Source organism: Glycine soja, chromosome 11 (assembly GCF_004193775.1).
Source record: "Glycine soja cultivar W05 chromosome 11, ASM419377v2, whole genome shotgun sequence".
Taxonomy (NCBI): domain Eukaryota; kingdom Viridiplantae; phylum Streptophyta; class Magnoliopsida; order Fabales; family Fabaceae; genus Glycine; species Glycine soja.
The window spans coordinates 20,893,564-20,920,137 of record NC_041012.1 but is presented as its reverse complement, the minus strand read 5'-3'; the positions used below and the strand labels follow the sequence as shown (position 1 = coordinate 20,920,137).

The 26,574-nt window shown below is 32.8% G+C and overlaps 1 long non-coding RNA gene across 2 annotated transcripts; it reads left to right on the top strand.

Annotated features, from left to right (window-relative positions):
• The first annotated feature begins 10,284 nt into the window (after positions 1-10,284).
• LOC114375617 lies at positions 10,285-12,558 on the top strand. Of its 2 annotated transcripts, XR_003658792.1 has the most exons (3): positions 10,289-10,668; positions 11,636-11,756; positions 12,338-12,558. It is a non-coding gene; the product is annotated as an uncharacterized LOC114375617 (long non-coding RNA). The 2 variants fall into 2 exon arrangements; XR_003658791.1 differs by having other exon boundaries at positions 10,285-11,756.
• Positions 12,559-26,574: the final 14,016 nt, after the last annotated feature.

Below are 26,574 nucleotides of genomic sequence, written 5' to 3'. Positions count from 1 at the left end.
GTTATAAAATCAGAAACCATTTTGGCAAGAAATTAAGTAGATATAGATATATATTATAGAAACATTAATAGAAAGAGAAAAAATTAAGGTGGGGCTTGATCTTTTGTATGAGAAATATCATACATATAGGTTATATTGAATAAAATATTTCAACTAATTTTTTTATACAATTTTATATATTTTTTAATTATTTTAATAAATTATTATTTTTTAATTTTAACTAATTTTTTCAACTAATTTTATCCAACATAACCCAAAATACATAATTTCAAAATTAAAGTAAACGTGGGTAGCTTATCTTGTTGTCTTTCAAACACCCAAGTTCTCAAATAGCGACATCTCCACGCTACATACATTCGTAAAGAAACAAAAGCTAACAAGCTGGCATATCTTCCTTAACTTATTTCTCATTAATTACTCAGTTCTTCACACGGATTCTCCTTTCTCTCTCTCTCTCTCTCTCTCATGCTAATACTATTAGACATTTCTTTACATGCACATCCCTTTGCCAGTCCAACTCATTCACACACACATATATATATTATACTAATTCGTTTGGACCCTTAATTATGCCTACTTTGGCTTCACTCCACTGTGTAGATCGATCGACATCTGTTTTGGTGAACCTGAACTAAAATTAACTGATTGTTGTTAGTTTACTTTTTTCGAAATCAACTAGTTTAAATTTTGGTTTTAACCACTAAAATATAGGATTGATTCGGAAGCCCTTCTTAATTACAAGGCAAAATGTTGCCGATTTCAATAAGAAATTACAGAGGTAAATTTATCTGAGACTATAGGAATATTAACTAACTGTAAAAAATACGGACACTAGTTTAAGATTATATATATGTCTTTTAATTAATCTTAAGCAAGGAAAATTTAATGAATCTTGGTTAGAGTATCCATAATATATATGATTTCTTAAATAAGTTATTTATCTTAACTTTGTAAGCCTATAATATCATATAGATTTAAATATTTTATACAAAAATTTACTTTAATATTATGGTTGTTAAATTTCACTTATTTTTTGGATCTTACAACAAGTTAATTTCTCTCTTTACTATTAAAAAATTGTCTTTTCACGTCGCGATATCTACGTCGGTTACCAAAAACAAATGTAGTACATAGTACGATGACAATTTTGTAATTAAGTTCAACTATATTACGCCGTTAACGACGGTTTTTATAAAACCGCCTTTGATGTTAACGTTACTAAGGCGGTTTTGTAAAAACCGTCTTTGATCCCAAAGGTCTTTTAAAATTATTTTATTTATTTTCTCTTTCATTAATTCACAACAACAACATGATGAACCTAAAGCTAATTAAAAAGCTTCGAGAAATGGGATGCACCTGAGGAGAACCACAGAGAAGGACGCAGAGGAAGATTGAAGTTCTTTTCGGAGATAATAAACCAAGAAGCACAACAACCACACCCTGGAGAAGGGAACGCTCCAGAGAAGAACCCTCACTGTGTCGTCGTGGTGTTGTCAGAGAAGGACGCAGGGGGGCGTCAATTTCTTTTGTCGTTGTGGTGTTGTCAGAGAAGAAGCCCGTCGAGGCCGCGCGACACAGAGTGGAGAAGACCATGAAGCGGTAACCTCTCTCTCTATTTTCCCCCTTTTCACTTCTACTTAGGGTTAGGTTTCTCTCTCTCTCTCTCTCTCTTCAATTCTTTAGGTTTTTCTTTATGTTTCTTCCTTTTCATTCAATTTTTAGGGGTTGTGTAACTGTAATTGCAGAAAATTGTTGCAGAAAATTGGTTCACAATGGGCATTAGTATTATGTGATGTTAAAAAAATGTGTGACACGGTATAGTGTTTATGCCGTCTACTTCTCTTATTTTCTCTATCTTTATCTTTCGAGGAGGAGTCGATGGTGGCCGAGCACGGTAGCGTGAGCAACGATAGTGATGGCGACTACGACGATGATGATGAATTGGACGAGGTGTTCAGCTTCGGGACGTCGTTTGTGGACGTTGTCGCTGTCGATTGGCTCTCGCAGAAGGTGTCGAGGGGCGTGCATATTAGGTTTTTGATTTTCCTTTTGTTTTTTAAAATGGATAATTAGATTTTTTTATTGGTGATTGTGAATATCTTCTTTCTTATGTGTGTTAAATTGGTGAAGAAAATAATAATAACAAGTTCCGGGTGTGTTTAATTGGTTCGTTCAAATCTTCCTTGTTTGAACATTTTTTTCATGCGTAACCATAACATTTTTAGGAAACCACCAATGCAATATATATGCTTTTCTGTTCTTAATATTGAAAAGAAAAGAGAAAAGTAACCGTAGAAAAAGAAATTAAAGTGCAATTAATTGCAGTTCACTGTGTTACACCAAGTGAATAAATTCAATTTCACCCCCTTCCCCCCTAACATTCCTGATGACCCTACGAAAATCTCTCAAATTTATCTAAACAATATAACGTGTACACAAGCTTCCCATTAATACCTACTTCTCTTTGAGTTTGTCTTGCATTTCATGTTAATAGTTGGCTGTCCTTTTTATGCATATTATGGTGTTATGTGAGTTTGTCTATCAATTAATTCCAGTGCTATTTTTTTCTTCTCTATGTATAATTTATATTAATTGGTGCTTGCTATTTGAAATAACACAGACTTGGTGATTAAGGTCATTCTCTGATGTTGATAATAGCCCAGCATCTTTGCTGGCTGTTAGTGGCAACAACAATGTACATGCTTTATATGACTTTTTACTAAATTACAGGTGACTAACCTTTTAAATTCTTTATAGCTTCCTTTCCAGGTTTTTTAATTGAGACTTTGGCATGTTTTGGTAAATAAGTTAACTAAGCATTTATTCTTAGGAAGGTCATCGGTCACATTCATTGTCCTAAATTAAATCAGACTTATTTGATGTTTACTCTTATATTTTCAATCATGTGTTGCTAACTAATGTTTTTTTGTCTGCACTCTGCAGATTTCTGTTGACCTCACTGTCTAGTGTGGACGTACCTGTCTTATGCTCTCCTGTGCCATTTCAAAATTCTGCTTTGTCTTCCTGACGTATGTCCTTGGCTTCATTTTCTTTCCATTTAATTTCTCATGTTCTTTGATTTTGTAATTTGTCAATTTAAGTTGATTATTGAACCTTTTTATTCTTTTTTTGGAGAATTTTTCCTTTATGAAAACTCTGACTAAATGGTTAATCTAGCTGTGTGTTAATTGAAAGCTACTAGCTATATGTGATTTTCCATTGTTGGGCTTATGGTAGCGTATAGAGCAAAGTTAAGACTATGAAGAATGGATACTAAAATTGGATAAGTTTCTCATGTCCTTTATTATTGATTTCATCTATATTTATAGAGTAACAAACTTTGTTTTATGCTAAATCTGTTATAACATAATTTCAATTTGGAAAATACCAACTAAACTGAACACGTGATGGAATTGCTCAAAACAGAATCATGGCAGAGTAGTGGAAGTGTGAATCTCATTTGTTGAGTGCTGCTTCCCTCACACGTAGTCACTCAGGGTAATTGGGCTTGTTTACATTTCTCTTTGGCCTGTTAATGCTATTGTTGTTGTTCTCTGTCTCTGAGTCTATATATTTTGTTGTTGCTATCAGCTTACCCCAAAATTTATGCCTATTTTATACAAGGGTGATAAATATCCACATCAAAACAATGCTAAGGTAATTTAAAGCAAATTTCCTTGTTGCAACAATTATCACCTCTAGAAAATAACATCTAAAAAATTATAAACTAATAATTGTTTAGGAAGGACCTACCATTTTTTAAAGTTTTTATTTGTTTTAGTACTCGAGTAATAATTTTTTTTAATCTAAGGTATGTTGCTTGCCCAGAAACCAATAACTAATCCAAGTTTTAGTATTTTGACTTAAAGAGTAGTGCACAATATTAGTATTTTTTAAATTGATGTTGATTACTATGGTGTATGTGCTTGATCGAGACTTCGAGCGTTGCTGTTCGAGAATTCAATTACTTTTTTTGATGCTTAATTCTATCTTGTTGATGGAAATTTCTTAATACCCTTACCTGCGAGAAATCTTCCAAGCAATTTTTTGTTTGTTTATTTCCTTATTGCAAAATGGTGATTATGAGTAGAATTTCATGCTAAAAGAAAAATTCTAAATCATTCATTATTTTTTGGAATTTTTTAAGATATTGTTTGATTTTTTTATTATAATTTTTTAAGTATGATATTAGACTGCTTATTAGTCTATCAAATGAGTCTTAGTACGTGGAAAAATTATAAATCTTTGATACTGGATTTAATTCTTATCAATAAATAAAGACTGATTATTAGTGGTTAGAATATTTAAGATTCCATTAAAGATCCAATATTACAGTGGTTACAATAAATTAGTAAATTTAAAAAATATTTTAAAATATAATTAAATTATAAATTATTTGACCAAGTGTTTATACCTTTTGTATAAAACCTATAATTAATATATATATTTTAAATGTAGTAACTTCTTTTTTTATTCATTTGCTCTTCAATATGTAGCAAGGGTGCAGAAAAATATTTCAAGCATGGATCGCATCTAAAATGGCCTGAAGGAGCTGTTTCAAGGGAGAGCATTAGTGCAGTGAAGAAACTTGGTCATCTTAAGGTTTGTTGTGTTTCCTACTGTCTTGCCAGTAATTGCTGGATTTGAATCTTCAATTAATTAGTGTACTCCAGTGTGTGTGTGTGTATTAATTTTGTTAATTGTAATGACCCATAATTATTCTTAATGTAGGATATTGTATCACGAAATGTGGACTCTTCAAGGCAAAGCGTACAAATTAAATAAGTGAAAAAGTATTTTTCTTAATGAAGATTTTTTTAACACTATTTTTAGAGAAATATTTAATCTATTTTTTATCTCCTGCCACATCATCTGCAGGATGAAGTCCGCAATGCCACAAAATTTGATCTACCAAATAAGGATAGAAAGGATTCCCAAGGAATATGCTTTTTGGGCAAGGTATGTGGAGTGAGCAGCTCCTTTACATCATATCTATTTCATGGTGATGAGAAGTCTTTACAAATCACTTTTGAACTAATTCTTATTAGATCTAATTTTGCACTTTTTTTTTGTTAGATCTAATTCTTGTTAGTCCATTTAATAACCCTGCAAAATGTGTTATTTTTCATCTAAACACGTGACCTTTTTTTGAACACTGCAGGTGCTGGATTTGGATCTAAGAGAAAATATATGTTTCGAAAAATGACCATCCAGCTCAAGCTTGTGGAGGGTGACTCTGCTGGAACTGGACCATTTCTATGTAAGTGAAAATTTTATCTTTTATTTTAAAGAACAAATTTGCTCATGATGCTCTTTTGATGTTTTAGTATGATGCTTGTGATAATTACTATTTACTAGCTATAGTGCTTAGTTAACAATGAACATAATTTACGGTGTACATATTCAGCTCAATGCATTGAGCTTTTCTCAAGTGCAGACAACCCGATTTGCATCAATGAATTGAATATTACCAGTTTAGACATCATGGAGATTCCTATTTGCTTAGGTGGCTCCATTTCATCCACTGGATCCACTTTATATGTGCTCATGTTTTCCTGATTTGATTTGCCCCCTCTGCCACTCCAATTTCTTATTATTCAATTCTCCTCCTTTAGCATTTTTAAGTTAAATAAGTTTTTCTTTCTTGACTTGATGTTTTAATTTTTTATTCAAAATTTTAAATTATAATTTTTAAAATTGATTTAATTTTATCCTTTTTTGTCTAAATTAAATTAATCATATTAAAAAATATATTTATAATCATTTAAAATAAGACAATGCTAAATTTTCATCAAATATGATTTCTCCATGATGATGATTTAATTTAGATAATAAAATTAAATTGAATTAATTAAATAGCTGGTGCGTAATAAATGATGATTGCTCCTTAATTAGTCTCTACTGGTGAGCTTTTTGCCTTCCCCGCTCCCAAATATCTCTCTTTCACAGAAGCAATCATTGAGGCACGCATAAAAGTACAACATAGGTGGGCATATGTGTGAATAAATTGCCAAATTCCAAATAGAGATTTCTCTCCCTAGACAATCTTTTGTTTGCCACCTTTTCTTCTGATATTCTAATTCTATTTATTTGTACAAATTAAAATCCTTCGTGTGTAAAATCTCCACCTTCTCAATTCTTGATGGAAATTTGGCATGACATGTTGTATGACATAATTTTGTATCCTAGTCCTAAGTTAATTAATTGCAATGAATACATATTTTGTTTACATATTATACTTTTCTTTGTAATATTTATGCATACTGTATAAGTTGTTTCAATTTTCCAATTTTACATGCTGTTGCAGCATGAAGTTCCTTTATAGAACAGGTGGTGATGGTCCTCTTGTTGCTTTTGGTGCATCTGATGGTGTCATTAGAGTTCTATCAATGATGACATGGAAGATGGGGACCTGAAAAATTAATATTAATCTAGTTACAATTATTAGCATATCATGTGATACTTTAGTTACTTGCAGCTTGTGCGAAGGTACACTGGAGGTCATAAGGGGTCTATCTCTTGCTTGATGTCATTCATGGCTGCTTCTGGTGAGGTGATAAACGATGTAGAAACCCTTCAAATTCTACATCGGTTGACTTATAACCGATGTTGAAACCTTGCCATTATTACCCATTCTATATCGCTTGACTGATAACCGATGTAGAAACCCTACTATTCAACATCGGTTTCAATCTTAGAACCGATGTAGAAAGCTCACATTCTACATCGGTTGAGCTACACAACCGATGTAGAAATGTCGTCCTTCAAAGACGGTCCTCCAACCGATGTCGGTATTCAACGACACTGTGTTACCATCACGCGTCGTAACCGATGTAGAAAGACCATTAGAACCGATGTAGAAGACCTTTTTTTAGTAGTGCTTTTAGAGCATGATTTCTTTAACAAATTTTTTTAACAAATTTTGAAGCAGTGTTGTTTGTGTAAACAATGTCATGTCATGTTTCATGGTAAATTTTGTTAAGCAACTTGCCTAACTTGAAGCAACCGTTATAAGCGCAATGAAGTTAGAGATGACCTTGTAAGCTTGCAAGATTATTAGTTTTAGACCAAATAGAAACTATATTCTCATGTAATTTATAGAATGACTTTATTGAAAAGATGCTTATAATGTGATCGTATTAGGATAAAGATGTATTCAGGTCATTGGCTAAAATTTTTATACATAGGTTAAAATGTAATTTTGATTTCTTTATTTTTATAAATCCATGATTTTAGTTTCCATCTTTTAAAATTGAGATATTTAGTCCTTCAATTTTCTAAGATTCTTAATTTTGGTCAATTCATTCATTTGAGATGGTTAATTGTTAATTGATTAACGTTGATCATTTATCTGGTTTTTTATTTTCATTTTTTTATTACCGAGTAAAAGAATTTAAAAAAAAAAATATTTGACGATATTGGTCCCCTGTCTACCTGGTGAGAATCCCAAAGCTGCCCAAATATAGGGATCTATGACCAGGAGTAGGACTAAATAGTCACAGGATACCCTCTAACAAATGGTAGCAGTCATACTTGACAAGACCCAAGTGGAGAAGGACGAAGGCCGAAGGCACTCCCAAAAATCTTAATTATTGAAAGTCCAAACTAATTTGAAGGTCCATATCAAATATTTTTCTATTTTTTTTAATTTTAATTAAATAAATTGGTGCCTTTTCAGCTGCACCTCAGCTACACTATATGTATTGAACTCATTTTGAAGAAAAGGAACTTTTGGCATTTTGAGAAAATACGGGTGTATTTTGTGATAGCTTCTCTCTGGATTCCTTGTTGAACCAATCCCGGACTTATCAAGGTTGAACCTTGTGGCGTCTACCCCTGACTTATCTTCCATCTCTAAAAGTGGCGTCATCTGATTCCTTGAACTGTACCAAGCGATCCGCTCTTAATAAGGATTACATCACTACCTCTACCTCATCCTTATCGTGATTTGAATAGGAGGCATGTCGTGCCACTTTACAAGTTTTCTAGCATTTTTTATTGGTTAATATTATTTGTTAATGGTTAGTTTTTTAAGCGAGGAATCAAACCCACAAACTTTTCCCTCTTTTAATTTCCTTCTCCCTACCCCTAAAGCTCTAGTTGGACTTTTTGCTGGAGAAGTTGCAATTCCAACAAGGAGATTTGGGTTTTCATTGTATAGACAAAAGTTCAAAGATTTGATTTTGAGATTAACTGTGAGTACAAAAGGGGAAAAGGGACACCATTTTTCATCATCGCTTTCTGCTTTGTTCTTGTACATATTAATTTCGCAAAAAAAAGGAAGTCGTCGGCATTGCCATTTTGTTCCGTTTCAAATTTTTTGTTTGTTTTCATTGCTTTTTGGAAGAATTAATTTCTGAGGTTGAAGAAAAGGGGCATAATTTGGTGGCATTGGGCATGAATTTGTACTTGTATGGCTAATGTGTTTAATCAGTGGGCATGAATTTTGAATGAATAGACTTGAGCATTTGGTAATTTTATTCAATGTTTGTTAGTTTTTAATTTCTTGTCTCATATTTTATAAGTTGAATTTTGATTATTGCAAGTTTTGAGGTTGAGGAAGATAGAGAAGAACCGGGAGAGAAGGAACAAGTTGTTGAGGAAGAAGAGGGTAATTTTTGTTAGATTATTGAGATGATAGAGCAATTAGTTGTAAGTTGTTATAACTTAAATTCAAAAATTTAGTAGATAATTTAGAATTTGTTATTCCAATGTACTTTATATATATATATATATATATATATATATATATATATATATATTGTACATCACATTTAATTGTAAATAAAATCTAGTTATTTCATCTTTCAATATGGTATCACTAAGAGCTTAACAATCAAGCCAATCCTTTTTTTTTTTTTATCTTCTTTGTTTTTTTCCCTCATGATCACTCACCATTGCTTCCGATATACCCATTAAATTTAGCCAATGTCAATTACCAAATGACTCTCCTTGAACCCAAGAACTTCTTGGCTATGTAACAAGGATCACATGATGTTCTCCATCTGAAATCAATCATGATGGTTAAGTTCTCTTGCTTTATCTTTTTAGGCGGTTAAACCATTTTGTTTCTTCCTTTTAGGTGGTTAAATCATTTTTTTCTTTTGCCTTTTAGGTGGTTAAGCCGTATTTTGCTTTTGCGTCCTTTTAAGTGGTTAAACATTTTTGCTTTTGTCTTTTGAGGTGGTTAAACCTTTTGCTTTTTCTCTTTTTAGATGGATAAGCCCTTTTGTTTCCGCCTCTAGGTGGTTAAGTCGTTTTTTTTTCTTCTACCTTTTTTTAGGTGGTTAAGTGTTTTTTTCTTCTGCCTTTAAAGTGGTTAAACTCTTTTGCTTTTTCCTTAAGCCCTTTTTTTTTTTTGCTTCTGTCTTATGGTGGTTAAGTGTGCTTGCTTGCTTTTGCATTATGGTGGTTAAGTGTGTTAGCTTCTAACTTATGTTGGTTAAGCGTGTTTGCTTCTCTTAAGAGGTTAAACCTTGTGTTATGGCTTTTGCTTAATGGTTAAGTCTGTGTTTGTTGGCTTTGATGATGTGTGAACCTTCTCACCAGAAATCTTACATTTTCGCATCACAAATTTCTGATGAATAGCATTGGTGTTGTCTTCGCCACCCCCATCTTGTGGGAGCATATTAGACTATTGATACGATAGAACAATTAGTTGCAAGTTGTTATAATTTAAATTCAAGTTATATATAATTTAGTAGATAATTAGGAATTTGTTATTCTTATGTACTCTCTCAATATATATATATATATATTGTACATTCACAATTAATTGTGAATAAAATCCTAGTTATTTCATATTTCAATAATTTTGACCTTTTCTTATATTTAAATTATTTTCTTTACTCAGTAATTAAAAATAAAAATAAAAATTCACAAAAAATGGTCAATGTGAATGAATTTAATAGACAACTATTTCAATTGAATGAAAGGACTAAAATTGAGAATCTTAGAAAATAAAGGGACTAAATATCTCAATTTAAAAATAAAGGAACAAAAATTGTAAAATTATAAAATTATAGGAATCAAAATTATATTTTAGCCTTATCTTAATAATATTAAAGCGAGTTAAGTTTAAGACAATTTTTTCGGCCTATATCTGCCCCAAAATCGATCCTAAAATTTGTTTACATCTCCAAAGTCTCAAAATAAAATATGGTCAAAGCACAAATAATGAGAGAATGTGGTTGGGTGGTAAATACAACCAGTAGTTAATAGCAACTCAAATCGAGGCTAAATCCGTTTTATATCTCCACCGTCTCATAATTAAAATATGGTGAAAGCAAAAATAATGAGAGAATGTAATTGGGTGATAAATACAGTTAGTAATCAATAACAATTTATTATGTGCCCTTTTTGTGTCCATCTTCAACAAAATTGTGAAGCCTAGTAGCTTCTACTCGCTCTGATTTGAAGATTTCTTCCATGCTAACACATGAAGCCCATTTACCAAAACATATTGTTGTGACATGGTTGGTGGTCCTCCATTATGCGATGTGATGATTCTGGTCTCCGTGCGACCATGGTTGGTGACGTTGTTGCATATCTCCGTGAGCCACTTCTGCTCCTTGCTCTGTTCAAAAGGTTTTTTCAGCGCAAACAAGTGAAGCCCAATTGCCAACGTTGAACGTTCTTGGTATTTTTTGTTGTTTTCGTGTCACTACGGTACACTTTCTCTTGGCTCTTCTTTCATTTCTAACTCCTTCTATCGAAACCAATTGCATCCTTCGAGACGTGAACACACTTCGAATGTCTGTCTTTTTGTCTCATGATTTGCTATATCATTTTGTAATTACTAGGTAACGATGTTAAACCAAGGTAAGAAGTAAAGATTGAATGTAGCTTTTTCAATTTGGGTTCTTCAAGGATTTGGGAGGGGAGTTTGAGTCTACACTCGAGAAAGGCAAGGGGGTTTCATTGTTTATTGATTAGCTCAATCGGAAACTAAACTCCATGTTAAATTTTATGCTCTAAGTTCTCAAATCCTTTCTGGGTATTATGATTTATTGCTTATGAGTTTACATACAAAAAAAAAATTGTTAAATCATGGAATCCTCATATTTTGGTGTGAGAATGTAATTTGATATGAATTTGTTTGTAGAGATAACTGAATTAAGCCTCATTTCCACTTATTGTTATGCATTGGATTATGGTGTTGCAACAAATAGCATAATGCTCCTTTTTCTGGTCTTATAATTATGTTTTTTTTTATGATCACAAGTTCTGTTTTATGGAGTTGCAACAAATAGTATAAATGTGGTTTTGGTACCTTCAATGTCAATTTTTTAAATATCAGTTCAATGAGCTTGATTTTCCTTTCACGTTTGAATATTATGTTACTAATTTTTAAAATATGAATAAATGTTATCTTATTTCAATATCTTTGGATTTGATTATGCATATTTTCTTTTTAAGTTATTTTTTGGATTTGATTGCACATATTTTCTTCTATCATGTGTACTATTTTTATTCTTCAAATTTAATTGAACTATTGTCTTGATTGACCTTTACTTTGTATTTTTGGTTCTTCAATTCATTGTTTTCTTGCAAGGATCTTTTCATAGATGTGTTGAATTCAATCAAAATAGGGTGCTAAGTTATGAAGACATAAGCATTATATTTGCAATGGTAGGCTATCGAGGATGCATCTATCAAGGGGAGAAGGGGATACTATTGAATTGATAAAAGAAGATACATTAGACTCAACATGGTTTGGTGATTAGAGACCGAAGAAATTGTTGCAGCTAAAAGAGGTAGTGGCAACTATGCAATTAACATAATAACTCAAATTTTATATTTTATTATTTATTATAAGTTAGTGAGTAATTTATAGGTGAAAATATAAGTCTTTAAATTAAATTAACAAAGTTGAATAGTGAAATAACAAAGTTGTTGAATTACAAAACTGGAATGCAATGCCAGAGTTTTGGTTAGCAATTTCTTCCTTTCCATATCTGTTTATATTGTGGACTTATAATAATTGATCTATTTTGTAGCTAATTAATAAAACTTAATGATGAAATTTGGTATAGAAGCCTTGAAATTTATACTATACTGACTTTTTAAATACTTTATTATAGCATAATAGGAGAACTTGAGTCTGCCTTCAACTTCAAGTCACCTCATCTCTTATGGAGTTCTGCACAAGATGTATACTCCTACATCATGCTGGATGTATTCTTCAATAAATGTCCTTAATTTTGTGCTTTGAATGCTTTTAACCTTTCATACATAACTCTACTTTTATGAATGAACTAATATATTGATTCATTTTTCAAATCAGTTTACAAATATGATTTGAATTGACGACTTTTTTTTCATCTTCATTTATCAGGGTACCTTCTCTGCTCAAAACTAGATCAAAGTCTCTCTAATTAATTGAAGAAGGGCCGAACCATGGAGATCTTCAACAACTTTGAGTTCTACTATCTTTCTACCTATTTCTCGATTGTTCCTTCCTTGAGAAGTAAAAACTTTGTTTAGTGTTCCTTTCTTATTTTTTTCTTCAGAATGTGATTCAACTTTGATCTAACAATGACATTGTTTGATTTAAAATTTCCAGTGTGACTTTGTTCTAACAATAATATTTTGAAAGGTTCATGCTATCTTTGATTATTTCTACCAATAAAAGTACCTATAATGTACCTGTATAATTTCAGTGCATATGTGGTGGTGACGAAGGATACCCTGTGTAAAAGTTGAAGTTTCCATTGCATAACTCTCTTTGTGTAATTTGTTCTTAGATGTATTCAGGTAAATTAGATCATTAAAACTTTAGTGAGTGAAATGGTCCTATTGTTTTCTCTTATAATGTTCTTTAAAGCTAGATATGTAATAACAATTTTTTTTATTGTGATTGAGGAGACTTAGAATTTAAGATTTAATTTTGAAAGGATCCTGATCTCTTGGAATTTAAGATTTATTATAAGGGAAGTTGGAAGCTTTGTATTCTAGTGTGGTTGTGAAGTTAAGCTTATTTTTCTCTTTTCATAAATTTTCAATCTCAAATCCATTGCAGTAGAATCTAGGGAGAGAAAATACTAAGCTCATGTAAATATTTGTCCTTATTTTTATTTACTTTGTGTCGTTGTATTTTCTTAAATGCAAAAATAGGTTGCAAATCTTAAAGTAAGGCATAAACAACAGAGAAAAAAAAATTACTTGGTGCAAGCATCATGTACCAAAAATGGACTTTTAAGGTAACGGTTAAACCGACTTATATGGGTCGCACCATGTTACGTGTGTCATCCCATGTTTTTTTTTTCTTTTTAGAATTATAGAGTTTCTCTTACTTTTAAACTTCATTTGTATGGCATAAATATAAATATGAGTATATAGGTACCTGTTATTGTTTGAGGCAATTAAAGTGGCGAATGGGCTTAAATTAGGACACATGTATGCAGATAGAAATGTTGCTATATCAGTCTATGTGGCTACTATTTTACACTCTTGATTGCTAAAAATTAGGATGTTACAATGGTATTTGTAACAATGTTATATGAGCCTTTTGTTTTTGCTCTCCCTTATTATCTCTGTGACCTTTCTTCTGAGTGTAGTAACAAATAAGGGAGAAGTCAATCATGGGTACTTCACTACCATCTTTCATTCAGATGTGTTTGGCACATGTATAGCATGCAGATAGGAATGTCTGCTATTTCAATCCAATTCCATCTTTGAAAATTTATAAAAATGTTTGACATATGTTAAATTTTGAAAGCATTGTTTGATGCGGATTTAATTGGTTTTCACAACTTTCATTATGATGATATTGTTGTTGGTGATGATGACACAAACATTCAAAGGCATCAATTTAAAATTGTGAGCCAAATATAGAGTAACTTCTGTAGCAATATCCAAAATTGCAAGAAGAATTAATACTGATCCAAATTTTAAACCCTTCAAGTAGTGTTGACAAAGATGTTAATGATGCAAAGGAGGAGGCCTACAATACTACTGAAAAAAATAAATGAAATGTTTGGTTTGCTCGGTTGTGAACCTATCATCATCATTGATCACCAAGTTTCTTTCTATTTTAGAGGATTTGTTTTCCACACAACCAAAGACTATAAGGTTTCCGTCATATTTTTTCTATTTATTCTAATTTGTGTTGTCTTCATTATTGATTCCACCATGGTCGGTTTTGAAGATTGGATATCCAATGAAAACCATAAGAATGATTGATTGAGTCAGTTATTCTTTTAAGTCTCTAATTAGCTTTTTCTATTATACAAATTTGAAAGTTGACTTTTTTTTTTATTTAAATGATTTTCTTTCCTTTTATTATGTTCTCTTTTTTCAAGAGCTTATTGTTGAAGCTGTGAATAAATATAGTCGGCAACTTAACACTGTTAAAGCTAATTATGTGAAGGAAACATTTGATGATATAAACCTTGAGCTTGAAAAGTCCAAAAACACATGAAGAATGACAAAAGAGTTTACAATCTTGAGTTCATTTGGTGTCCATTTCTATATTTTGATATTTTTTTATTATTGATAAAAAATTAGATGAATAGTTATTCAATTACTTTTTACACTCCTCACTCTAAAAAATTTCCAACCTACAACAATACATGCCAAACATAGATTATGAGATTTTTAATTGTACCGTATGATTATGTAACTAGCGGCAACACCATGTAAATGGCTTCTATTGTGAATAAAACTATATATATTTTTTTTGCCATTTTTCAGTATTGAATGTTGCTCGATGTGATAAAAATATTATAGTTAAATGAATAATATATCCTGTCATTCTATTGGTTCTTACTTTATTGTATAAAAGCTAATTACTTTAATAAGAGAAGCTATATTTTATTTGATTGCGCAATTGTTCAAGTATTGATAAGACAATTGAAACTTCATGTTTTTATTGGTTGGGAATATTTCGGTCAAATGTTCAAGTGTAAAATCTTGTTTGGTAAAGGAGTAGCTTAGTGTGCAGTTTAAAGACTTATATTTGGAAATCAATAAGCTTCAAAGATTGATGCAATAACAAGTCGCCCTAAAACCTTCGGAATATGATAGCTATACCACTTTTTGGAGTCTATACAAGTTATTTACTTTTTTTTAGTTGGGAAGCTTATTGATTTTTTGTTTTGTTGCTGCTTAATCACATTTTTTGGCAACAACAAAAGCCTGTTATCTAGAAAAAATAGACATATTTAATCTCAAGAAAATACATTCTGTTCAAGTTTACAATAGTAGGTATATTTTAATTGTTAAATACCATTTATGAATTAAAAATGTGACAAAAAATCACTTAATATGATAAAAAAAATAGGTTAATAATCTAATAAATTGTATAAATAAATATTATATTATTTGTTTAATAATCTTTAAAAATTATTATTCTTTTCAGATTTAAATTATTTAGTTTTAAATAATAAAAAATCTAATTTACCCACACATAATTTGTTCCGTGCATCGCACGGATCACCTAACTAGTATATATATAAAGCTAGCAACCTCTCCAAGAAAGTTTCCTAGCATTTAATTATGTATAATCTCTAGGAATTATTTGGGCATTTTATTTATTTAAAATGTTAACAACTCATTATAACTAATTGCAATCACCATTGGTTGATAATGAATTGAATTCATTTTAGACCAAATCAATCCACTTGATCTCGACAAATGATTTCCCCATTTATTTAATACAAATGATAATCTACAAAACTCATTAAAACTAATTGCAATCAACATTAATTGATAAAAATTTGAATGTTTTTAAAACAGATTGAATCCAATTTATGATTTAATAAACAAGTATGGATTTAAAAGCTCATTAAAAATAATTGATTTTTTTTAAATGGTTTGGAATCAAAATATTTTATTTCAGGTCGCATTAAGCCCTTATCATTTTAACCCTATCAAAGATTGTTTTAGTTTATACGTTTCAAGCTATACCCTTAGAGTTCATATGCTTCAAGTTAAGTTCATACATTTGAAGCTATACCATTAAATTTAAGTTCATACGTTTTAATGGAGATTTGAATATCCAAGTACGTTTCACAAGGGAGGCTATGACAATGGTGGCTACCATCATCATGATTTCAATGGAAGTTATAAATACAAGCTACCATATAAGCAAATTGTTAGTATTAGAAAAGCTTTACCAGTCTCCTCCATAGATAAAATGGTAGTGAATTTCAAAGGATTTGCTATTGTATTTAAAAGGGAATAACCTGATTGAAACATCATTTCTTCCATTAGCAAGTTGTTCTTAATATAGCATTGAAGTGACAAAAATACCAAGAATGAGGGTTGAATTGGGGTTTCGAAAACTTTTAACCTTCCTTTGAAAACAAAAATGTTTCTGAAAGTAGTTCAGAATGAATAAGTTAAGAATACAAAAACTATTATGAGCTGAGAGTGAAAATGCAAAGAGTTCTTCTACAATTTTAAGGCTTTTATTTCAAAGCTACTCCTCTACCAAAACCTTTTGATAAACAAAGTTTAATATAGTTGTTTAGATTAAGTGTTTTATACAAAAACAATTTTAGATCTATGGAAAAACAAAGTAAAGAGGAAGAGAAAGAGACAGAATGCACGTTCACCCCAACCTTGGACTACTTTCAGTTCTCACCCTTAAAGATGAGATTTTACTAACACAACCTTGCTAGTTCCCCACTGAACTTCAACCCTAGCCTATGTCGGACCAGCTACACAACTGGGTTTCACCTCTACCAGCCGCAATTGGACTTTATAGAAAAAAAAGATATGTGATTTTACTACATTGACTATAGATTTTATCCTCATAAGAGAGATCCCACTTAGGAAACTAATCTCATGGTAGGTCTGGAAAACCATGCATCTCATTCACCCTAGATTTTGATGTATAACATAAGTATAAATTATTGATATTCTAATGAATTTTTGACAAGTGGACAAAATTATTATGTTAAAGGAATATTGTCCATAACTATAAAGAGTATGCTCTGTTTTAACCTATCATCCAACACGCTATATTTAGTGAGCGTTCACTTTTATGCAAAACAGCATAACACACTGTCATAAGGTAAATTTGTGCGTCCAGTCTTAAGGACTGAGTATCACGAAAAAGGAAAGTACACATGTATTGTTTTATTCAAATTTGGTTTGTCTCTATTATGTTTAAATAACTAACATTTGAATTCAAGAAAAGGACAACATAGAAGAGACTAGAAGACCTCTATGAAATATCCCCTGGAATGTCACCTTCACAAAGGTCAAAAAGCACATGGCACTATTTGTACTTGATATAAAATCCTCACCATTCAAAGCTTGGCACGTTGACTAATTCCTTTATGTGAGACAATGGTTCTTTCAAGATAATGACACAAACCCCACAACAGATACCTCACTGAAGTCTATAAAAGGATGCCTCCCACAATGAAACAACTTGACGAAAAATGAGAAAAAGATAGAACAAGAGCGCAAGAAAAATACTTGAAGTGAAACTCTGATATAAACACTACAAGTTCTACACTGTTATTGTTCCTTGCAAAGAAAAGTAATTTGTATCTGTGCTTAACTGTATATACACTCTTTGAGTGTTAAGAATACTTGTATTCAATCAAACATTTTTTTATGAAAGCCAAGAGTGGCTTAGTGTTAAAAAATACTTGGGTTCTTAGATTCATGAGGAGTCTAAAAAGATATCAAAAGTGGTGTTAAGAATACTTGAAAAGCTAGAAGTGGTGGGTTAGAATACTTGTTTGTAATCAGTGATTGATTAATGGAACCCTTTACTAGTGAGTAAAGGAGAATTGGATGTAGCTCAGGTTGAACGAACCAATATAAATCAAGTGCTTGTACTTCTCTCCATATTGTTCTATCGAGTATTCGTATTACATTTTATGATATCACTTTACACCAAGTGCTTATTTGAAAAACTATTTTAAGAACCTTTTATTTGTCACTGGATGATCACTCTGTTCTTCATAACATAGATTTTTATTCTCATTGGATGACCAGTGTTTGTTTCTGTATTATCCATACTATCCTTGTTATTACGAAAAATTTTTATGTTTGATACACTCACTTTTCAGCCCCTCCCCTTTTAGTGTGTTTCTTGCAATTTCAGTTGGTATCAGAGCTCGTGTATATATATATATATATATATATATGTCAAAGATATGGAAGAAGGATTTGCCACCAATAAACCACCTATATTTAGATGGATAAAGTACAACTACTGGAAGGAGCGTATTATAGCCCATTTTGAATATATTCATATAGACTTTTGGGATGTTGTGGAAAACAAAGACTACATACCATACGATGACTAATTGAACGAGATCCCCAGATGCCATAGGATAGAGTAGCAAAAGCTCAAATTTTTGCTAAACTCCAAGGTCAGGAACATGATGTTGTGCGCTCTTTCAGAAGAGGAGTACACAAAGGCACACAACTTCAGGAGTGCCAAACAAATGTGGGACACTCTAGCTGTAACATACGTAGGAACCTCACAAGTAAAGAGGAATAAACTTAGTCTCTTCACTTGTACGTATGAACTTTTCTCTATGGAAGAAAACAAAGACATACAATGTAGGTTCGAACATTTTCAAACTATTCCTAACAAACTAAGATCCTTAGGTAGAACTTATGATAATTATGACCACATTGACAAAAATTCTAAGAAGTCTATCTAGGAAATGAGGATCGCAGGTAACAACGCTGAGAACATTAACGAATCTTGAGTCTATCTCTCTTGAGGAACTTGTTGGTACCCTCAAGGTTCATTAGCAAGAGCTTCAACAAGACGAAGGTCTCAGAAGAAAAAGTCTCTGGCTCTTAGCAGCCAGAAGAACAAGAAAAAACCACCGTCCAAAGAACAACTATAGAGAAGCTCATCCAAAGTGCTTAAAGTCAATGATTAATCTGATGATGAATCTGAAGAAGACTCAGATGAGGATGAGTTCGCCTTCATCTCTCGCAAAATCCGCATGATGTGGAGAAACAAAAATGGGTCTAAGTGGAGAAGCTCTTCAAGAAGAATGTCATGGGGCAAGAAGGACAAAAACAAAAGCTCCATAGTCTACTATGAGTGCAAAAAGCTTGGACACTTCAAGTTGGAATGTCCAGATCTGGAGAAAAGTCAAGATAAGAAGAAATTCTTTAAGACTAATGAAAAAAAGGGCTCATAAGCACGTGGGAAGTTCTGGACAACACCTCTTCTAATGAAGACAATGAAGAAGCAAACATATGCCTGACGACATACATAAATTCTGAAGGATTCAAATCAGACTTTGACGATGAGGTGAATTTCGATGACCCTGAGTCTCATAGAAAAACTTATCATGAACTTTTATCTAACTCATCGATTCTCTCAAAAGCATATAAAAACCTACAAAGAGATTTCAAAAATCTATCCAAAGATCATTTAAAGCTTGAATCCTTCATGATCAAGTAGATGGTTCATTGGATAAGTCCGCTCAAGCTTGTAAAACTTGAGAAACTCTTAAAGAAATAGAGTCCAAGTTGTAACACCCCATTTTTTCGTAAAATAAATTAAAAATGACTTATTTTTATTTAAAGATAAGTAGTTTTAGAAAAACGAGGGGGTTTTTATAATTAAATAAATAAGGAGAAATAATTTTATTAATTAAAATAATGGTTTGAAGGAAAATAAAAAAAATATTTTATTTATTCATTTGATAGGAAATAAAATAGAGTTCTTGTTTATAAAACAATAAAAATAAAGAAAAATAGAGTAAATAATAGGTTGAGAGTACCATAACTATAAATAGAGGCACATTAGTTCAGTTTTCAGACTGACGATACGTCTCTACACTTCCTCTTCCTCTCAATTTCATTTTCCCTTATTCCTCTCCCAAAACCCTCTCTTTTTCCCGCATACACCCAAATCTATCTCAGTAGAATGACGATCCCAAACTCATTAACTGTTGGATTGTCATGAAATTTGAGCACCGTGTTTGGAACTCATTTCCAAACATTCTCACCGTCCCAGTAAAACTACGATCTTGGACTCGTCAACCGTTGGATCATCATGAAATTTGGACACCACCTTCAGAACCCGTTTTCACACATCCTGACTGTTGGGATTTGCAAAATAATGGTTTGGAAGGGAGAAATTAGTCTTGCACATTGATAGTAAAATAGAGGCTATAATCTCGTCTCCTTCTCTCTAGCGCTTGGAAACTCTAATAGAGCAAACAGAGGAAAAGTTTGAGGAATCGTAGGAAACTGCTAGAGTCACCGCTATCACTTCTAGACTACACACTTAAAGGTAAGGGATGGGTTATTCACAATTGGGGAGTAGTGAGAACATGTGTAGGGATCCTTAGAGTATCAATTGGAATGAGTTTTTGGGGTGTTTCTGATGGAAGCTTGCTTGTGGGGCTTCTATGGAGGCTGGATCTTTGAGCTTCAATGAGGTCCTTTAATGGTGATTTTCCACCATGGAGATGCAGCGGAAGACAAAGGAGAAGAGGTGAGAGGAGGCGCCATCCACTAGGGAATAAGCCATGGAAGAAGGAGCTTCACTACCAAGATGAGCCTTGGATAAGAAGCTTGGAAGGATGCTTCAATGGAGGAAAAGAAAGAGGGAAAGAAAGAGAGAGGGGGGAGCACGAAATTGAAGGAATAAAAGAGGGAGAGAAGTGGAACTTTGAAGTGTGTCTCACAAGACTCTCATTCATCAAAGTTACAACAAGTGTTACACATGCTTTTATTTATAGACTAGGTAGCTTCCTTGAAAAGCTTTCTTGAGAAAACTTCCTTTAGAAGCTTCTTTGAGAAAACTTCCTTGAGAAGCTAGAGCTTAGCTACACACACCTCTCTCATAACTAAGCTCACCTCCTTGAGAAGCTTCCTTAAGAAGATTCCTAAAGAAGCTAGAGCTTAGCTACACATACCTCTCTAATAGCTAAGCTTACCTCCTTGAGATGAGAAGCTAGAGCTTAGCTACACACCCCCAATAATAGCTAAGCTCACCCCCATGACATAAAAACATGAAAATACAAAAAAAAAGTCCTTACTGCAAAGACTACTCAAAATGCCCCGACATACAAGGCTAAAACCCTATACTACTAGAATGACCAAAATACAAGGCCCAAACGAAGGAAAAACCTATTCTAATATTTACAAAGATAAGCGGGTTCATACTTAGCCCATGGGATCGAAATCTACCCTAAGGCTCATGAGAACCCTAGGGCCTTCCCTTGGATCTCTAGCCCAATCTACTTGGAGTCTTCTACCCAATGCCCTTGCGGGATAGGATTGCATCATTCCCTCCACCTTGGAAAGGATTTGACCTCAAATCCCGAGGTTCTTCATACTCTGGGCTCCTTCCCTCAACACCTGTAAAAAGAACAAAAACATATGTATTAGTGGTGTTTGGTATGTTGAAGTAAGGTAAGGTCTGAAAACCCATTTCCTGGGCATCTTCCCATGAAGGAACATGGTTTCTCACCAACTCAATGAGTGGTGCTACAAGTATAGAAAAATATGGGACAAACCTTTTGTAAAAGTTTGTTAAGTCATGGAAGCGCCAAATTTTTCTTATACTTGGTGGAGTGGGCCACTCAGGAATGACCTTTATTCTCTTGGGGTCTGTGGGAACCCCTTGACCACTATTTAAAAAATTAAAGAAAGTAATGCAAGAAAGCGTACCTTTTTCTATATTTTTGTGTGTATTATTCGTACAAAAAAATACGACAAACCTAAGGTGTCCCATATGAGCACCTAAGTTTGTATTAAAACCAAAAATAAGAAAAAACCTACCTAATGAGTCCCTATCTACATGAATCATGAAGATGTTGTGTGCATGACTGATTTTACAAAAGAAGGTTGCAACACTCAACACATTCATCATATCACTTATTTTAGGGATTTGGTGCCTAATAATACATATTTTGGGCACCAACAAAGCACAAGGATTTAAGCTCTTACGAACCAAACCCTCATCCAACAACTCCTTTACTTGGGGAATAACCTCAAGCCCAAGAGGTGTGGCAGTGCTAACAAGTGTCTTTTTACAAAGGAGAAGATGTGGAGGTTGTCTAAGAGGGGAAGTTTCTTTAATATTTGTCTTTATTTCAAAATGAATTTCCTTCTTAGCTAACCTCTTGGAGGAGACACTTACCTCCTTACACTCCTCCTTAACCATTAAAGGTTGTCCTTCTTCTTGGGGATAGATTTCTTCCCTAGATTCTTCCCCTATTGCTTCTTCATTTTCATTAGAGGAAGGTGAAGTAGTAGCCTCATCTTGGCTACTATAAATGTCTTGGCCCCTCATAATCATGGTTTTCATGGTGGGGCATTGAGAAGTAATGTGTCCTCTTCCAAGACATTTAAAGCACTTTATAGAGCTAGTCTTCTCTTGCATACTAGCCTTAGGGGCTTGCTTTTCTATTATCTTCCCCTTATCATCTTTGGGCTTAGAAGGTATCACCCCTAAGATTCCTTGACCTTGGTCTTTCTTTGGATAAGAGTGGGAGCCATAAGATTTTGAAGTAGACTTCTCTTTAAGTTGTTGCTCTACCCTTATTTCACAATCTAAGTTAGCCTCTACATTGTCCTTCTCATAGAAGTATGGGAGGTTAATGTTAGCCTCTTGAGGCTTTCTTTCCTTTTCTCTCCTATGGAAGTGAGGTCTATGATGTGACCTATGCCTTCCTTCATAATAGTCGCGAAGTTCTTCACTTAGGCTCTTGCAAGAGTTATGACTACTATAGGTGGCATGTTTTTCTCTTTTCATTTCTTTCATTATTTTTCTTCTTTCTTCCTCTCTTATTTTCTTTCTTTCATCTTGACTTATTTCTTCCACTTTTTTTTTCCTTTTTCTTTTCTCTCTTGTTTTTCTTTCCATAACTTGAGGGAACTCAACTCATCTAAGATTCTAGATAAAGGGTCTTTATGACTAGTACCCTTGCCATTAACACTAGATGAATGATGACTCATGTTGGTTCCTAAGTTGTGGTTCTTTCTTTTTGGAGGTTTGAAAACAAAAGGTAAAAGAAACTATGGTTGAAACTAGCCAAAATAAATACTAAAAGAGGTGTGAAAGATAAGGTAAAAACTAATTGGTAAAGTGCAAGCTATCTAGGCGGTTTGACAATGGAAGATAAAAGAAATAAGCTACGAAAGTAAGCAAGAAATGTAAATTAGGCGAATCCTAAGAGTGTTTGGATGACCACATTTAAGGTTCCCAACAAAACACTCACAATCCTAAGGGAAAATTGCCTAAAATTATTACACACAAAGGGAAGTAGGGTGACCTATTGGAGGCTCCCAACTTACTTCCAACGAAAGGCCTTTTTGTTACAAAATTTGAAAGCAATGAAAGTAAAGTAAATTGTCAATTACAAAATTACAAAAAGGTCCTCAATTTTGGTGGTTTTTCTCTCTTTGGTGATTCACTCAATTTGGAGTGCTTCTTAGTCCAATAGCTCATAAGGTGGTTGGCCCCTTGCTTCTTGACTCAAATTCTTCAAGGGATGACACCAATCCTCCTTTCCAATTCCCTATATGGCAACTCACAAACAAGGAAACAAAGAGACAAGTAATAACCAAAGACCAAAAAATGAAATGAAAGTTAAACCAATGGAATTTTAACAAGACATTTTTTTCAAGGATTATTCAACAATTAAAGCAATGAAAAGGACATAGAAGCAAGTTAGGACTCAAAGAGAAACTTAGAAAGGCTCTAGAGTAGAGTAAAAAAAACTAAAAAAAAGACTCAACAAACCTCTAGCTTTGGCACTTGTTTTCACACTAATTTTCTATTGAAATTTAGGAACTAAGACTGGTATAACAGAGGCACCAATTATAGAATAAATTTTGAGTCAAAACAACAAGCACACTTCCCTTTCACTTTTTTTTCATGGATACTGATTTTTCTGCCAACTTGTGTGATTTTTAGTATTTTTTCCTTTTATCCAAATCACTTGGTTCTTTTTGTATAACTTTTTTACAGATGTCTAGAAAGTTCAGTAAAAATTTCAGCTCAAAATTCAAAGTAAAAAATTCTTAGTAATTTTTACAAGTTTGTATGTCCAAGCTGCCAGCACCAGCGATTTTTTTTTAAGCATGGTATATTGATTGCCTTGGGCTTACTTTCAACCTTACTATGTATGTTGAACTCACTAATATTGTTTAACACAGTTTCAGGAGTTCAATATTCACTTAGGATCAAAATTTCAGCCAGCAATTCAATCACCAAAACTCAAATTCACAATAGACACAATCATAAGGAAACCTAAAAGTTCAAGAAAAGGTTCACAATCAAAGACTCTCTAAGAATTTTGCATGAACATGTTAAGGACTAATTAACATGCAAGATTTGACTCAAATAAAATAATAGGCTAAAAGAATTTCATACACTCATGAACAAATGAGTTAGACAAAGAAACAAGAAAATAAAATTCAGCACAACATAAGAAATCTTATGTGACAAGTTTCATGACTAGACATGACTTCTATGACAAAACTACAATAGGTGAACAAGTCACTCTAGATTTTTGAGGTTTTCTTATACTTTAATATTTTTGTAAGAATTTTATGGTTTAGGTTTCAGCCAAAAAAAATAACAAGACAAAACTCAAAGGAACCTAAACTCAACATAATTCATGGTTCAAGAACAAGAACAAGAAATTTGAACCATAGAAAATCAAATCTAGCTTCTATAGCAAGTTTAATCGGTGGAAACTCTAAAGAATCATGTTAACAACATTTAGCACAAGACATGTGAGGAGATACATGGAGAAAAATGAAGAAACAACAATAAAAGAGAAGGTAAAGCAAAAACTTTAATGAAGGTTTAAGGAGCACCTACTTGAAGCTCTTGTGCTTTGATACCACTTGATGGAAGCTTGCTTGTGGGGCTTCTATGGAGGATGGATCTTTGAGCTTCAATGAGATCCTTTAATGGTGATTTTCCACCATGGAGATGCAGCGGAAGACAAAGGAGAAGAGGTGAGAGGAGGCGCCATCCACTAGGGAATAAGCCATGAAAGAAGGAGCTTCACCACCAAGATGAGCCTTGGATAAGAAGCTTGGAAGGATGCTTCAATGGAGGAAAAGAAAGAGGGAGAGAAAGAGATAGGGGGGAGCACGAAATTAAAGGAATAAAAGAGGGAGAGAAGTGGAACTTTGAAGTGTGTCTCACAAGACTCTCATTCATCAAAGTTACAACAAGTGTTACACATGCTTCTATTTATAGACTAGGTAGCTTCCTTGAAAAGCTTTCTTGAGAAAACTTCCTTGAGAAGCTTCTTTGAGAAAACTTCCTTGAGAAGCTAGAGCTTAGCTACACACACTCCTCTCATAACTAAGCTCACCTCCTTGAGAAGCTTCCTTAAGAAGATTCCTAATGAAGCTAGAGCTTAGCTACACATACCTCTCTAATAGCTAAGCTTACCTCCTTGAGATGAGAAGCTAGAGCTTAGCTACACACCCCCTATAATAGCTAAGCTCACCCCCATGACAAAAAAAACATGAAAATACAAAAAAAAGTCCTTACTACAAAGACTACTCAAAATGCCCCGAAATACAAGGCTAAAATCCTATACTACTAGAATGACCAAAATACAAGGTCCAAAAGAAGGAAAAACCTATTCTAATATTTACAAAGATAAGCGGACTCATACTTAGCCCATGGGCTTGAAATCTACCCTAAGGCTCATGAGAACCCTAGGGCCTTCCCTTGGATCTCTAGCCCAATCTACTTGGAGTCTTCTATCCAATGCCCTTGCGGGATAGGATTGCATCAGTTTCTATTAATTTTGATTCTATCTTTATAATTATAACTGTGAATTATACATGTTTGAAAAACCAATTGATGTCCCAATGAGAAATTGTCGTGAAATTGATATGTTTTTGTGTTGAGTATGAACCCTAAAAATTGAGTTTTTTTTGTTAATTAACATGAATTATATTCTCTTTAATTGTTTATTTTATACAAATTATTGTCTTTGTTCTGTATTTTCCCACAATGATGATCAACATGTTATATACATATATATATATATATATATACATACATATATATATATATATATATATATTATAATAATAAAATAATAAATTAAAGAAAGTTGAAAAGTTAATGCCTAGTAGTATTTCTTTTGATGTAATTTTAATTTAATTGTTGTAGAAACTCTTTTTGATTGAAAATAATGTAGCTTGATTTAGTGTGTGTGTGTGTGTGTGTATGTATGTAGTGTCATGCAAATATTATTACTGTGTGATGTGTATATGAGTTATGAGGCGTGATAAATTGTTATAATGAGAATATAATATTGTTGTTGAGATTGAGCACAAGTGCAAAGTTGAACATGTGTTAAATTTTGAGATACATGTAAACATGTGATGGTGGATTGTGACATTATGAGATGTTAAATTGTGTACATGGAATTTGGTTGTGAATAAGTGTGTGGTTAATACTTGATGTGAGAATACTTGTGTTATGAGCTGTGAATTATACAATAACCTGACTGTTGTTTACCTTGGGAAAAGTGTTTATGCATAGTGTTAAAGGGAAAGTGTAGGATTCCTAGTGAGGAACCTCAAGTGTTAAATTGTAGCACAATGTGTCAAACGTGTTTGAATCATGAGTGTGAGGTTGTG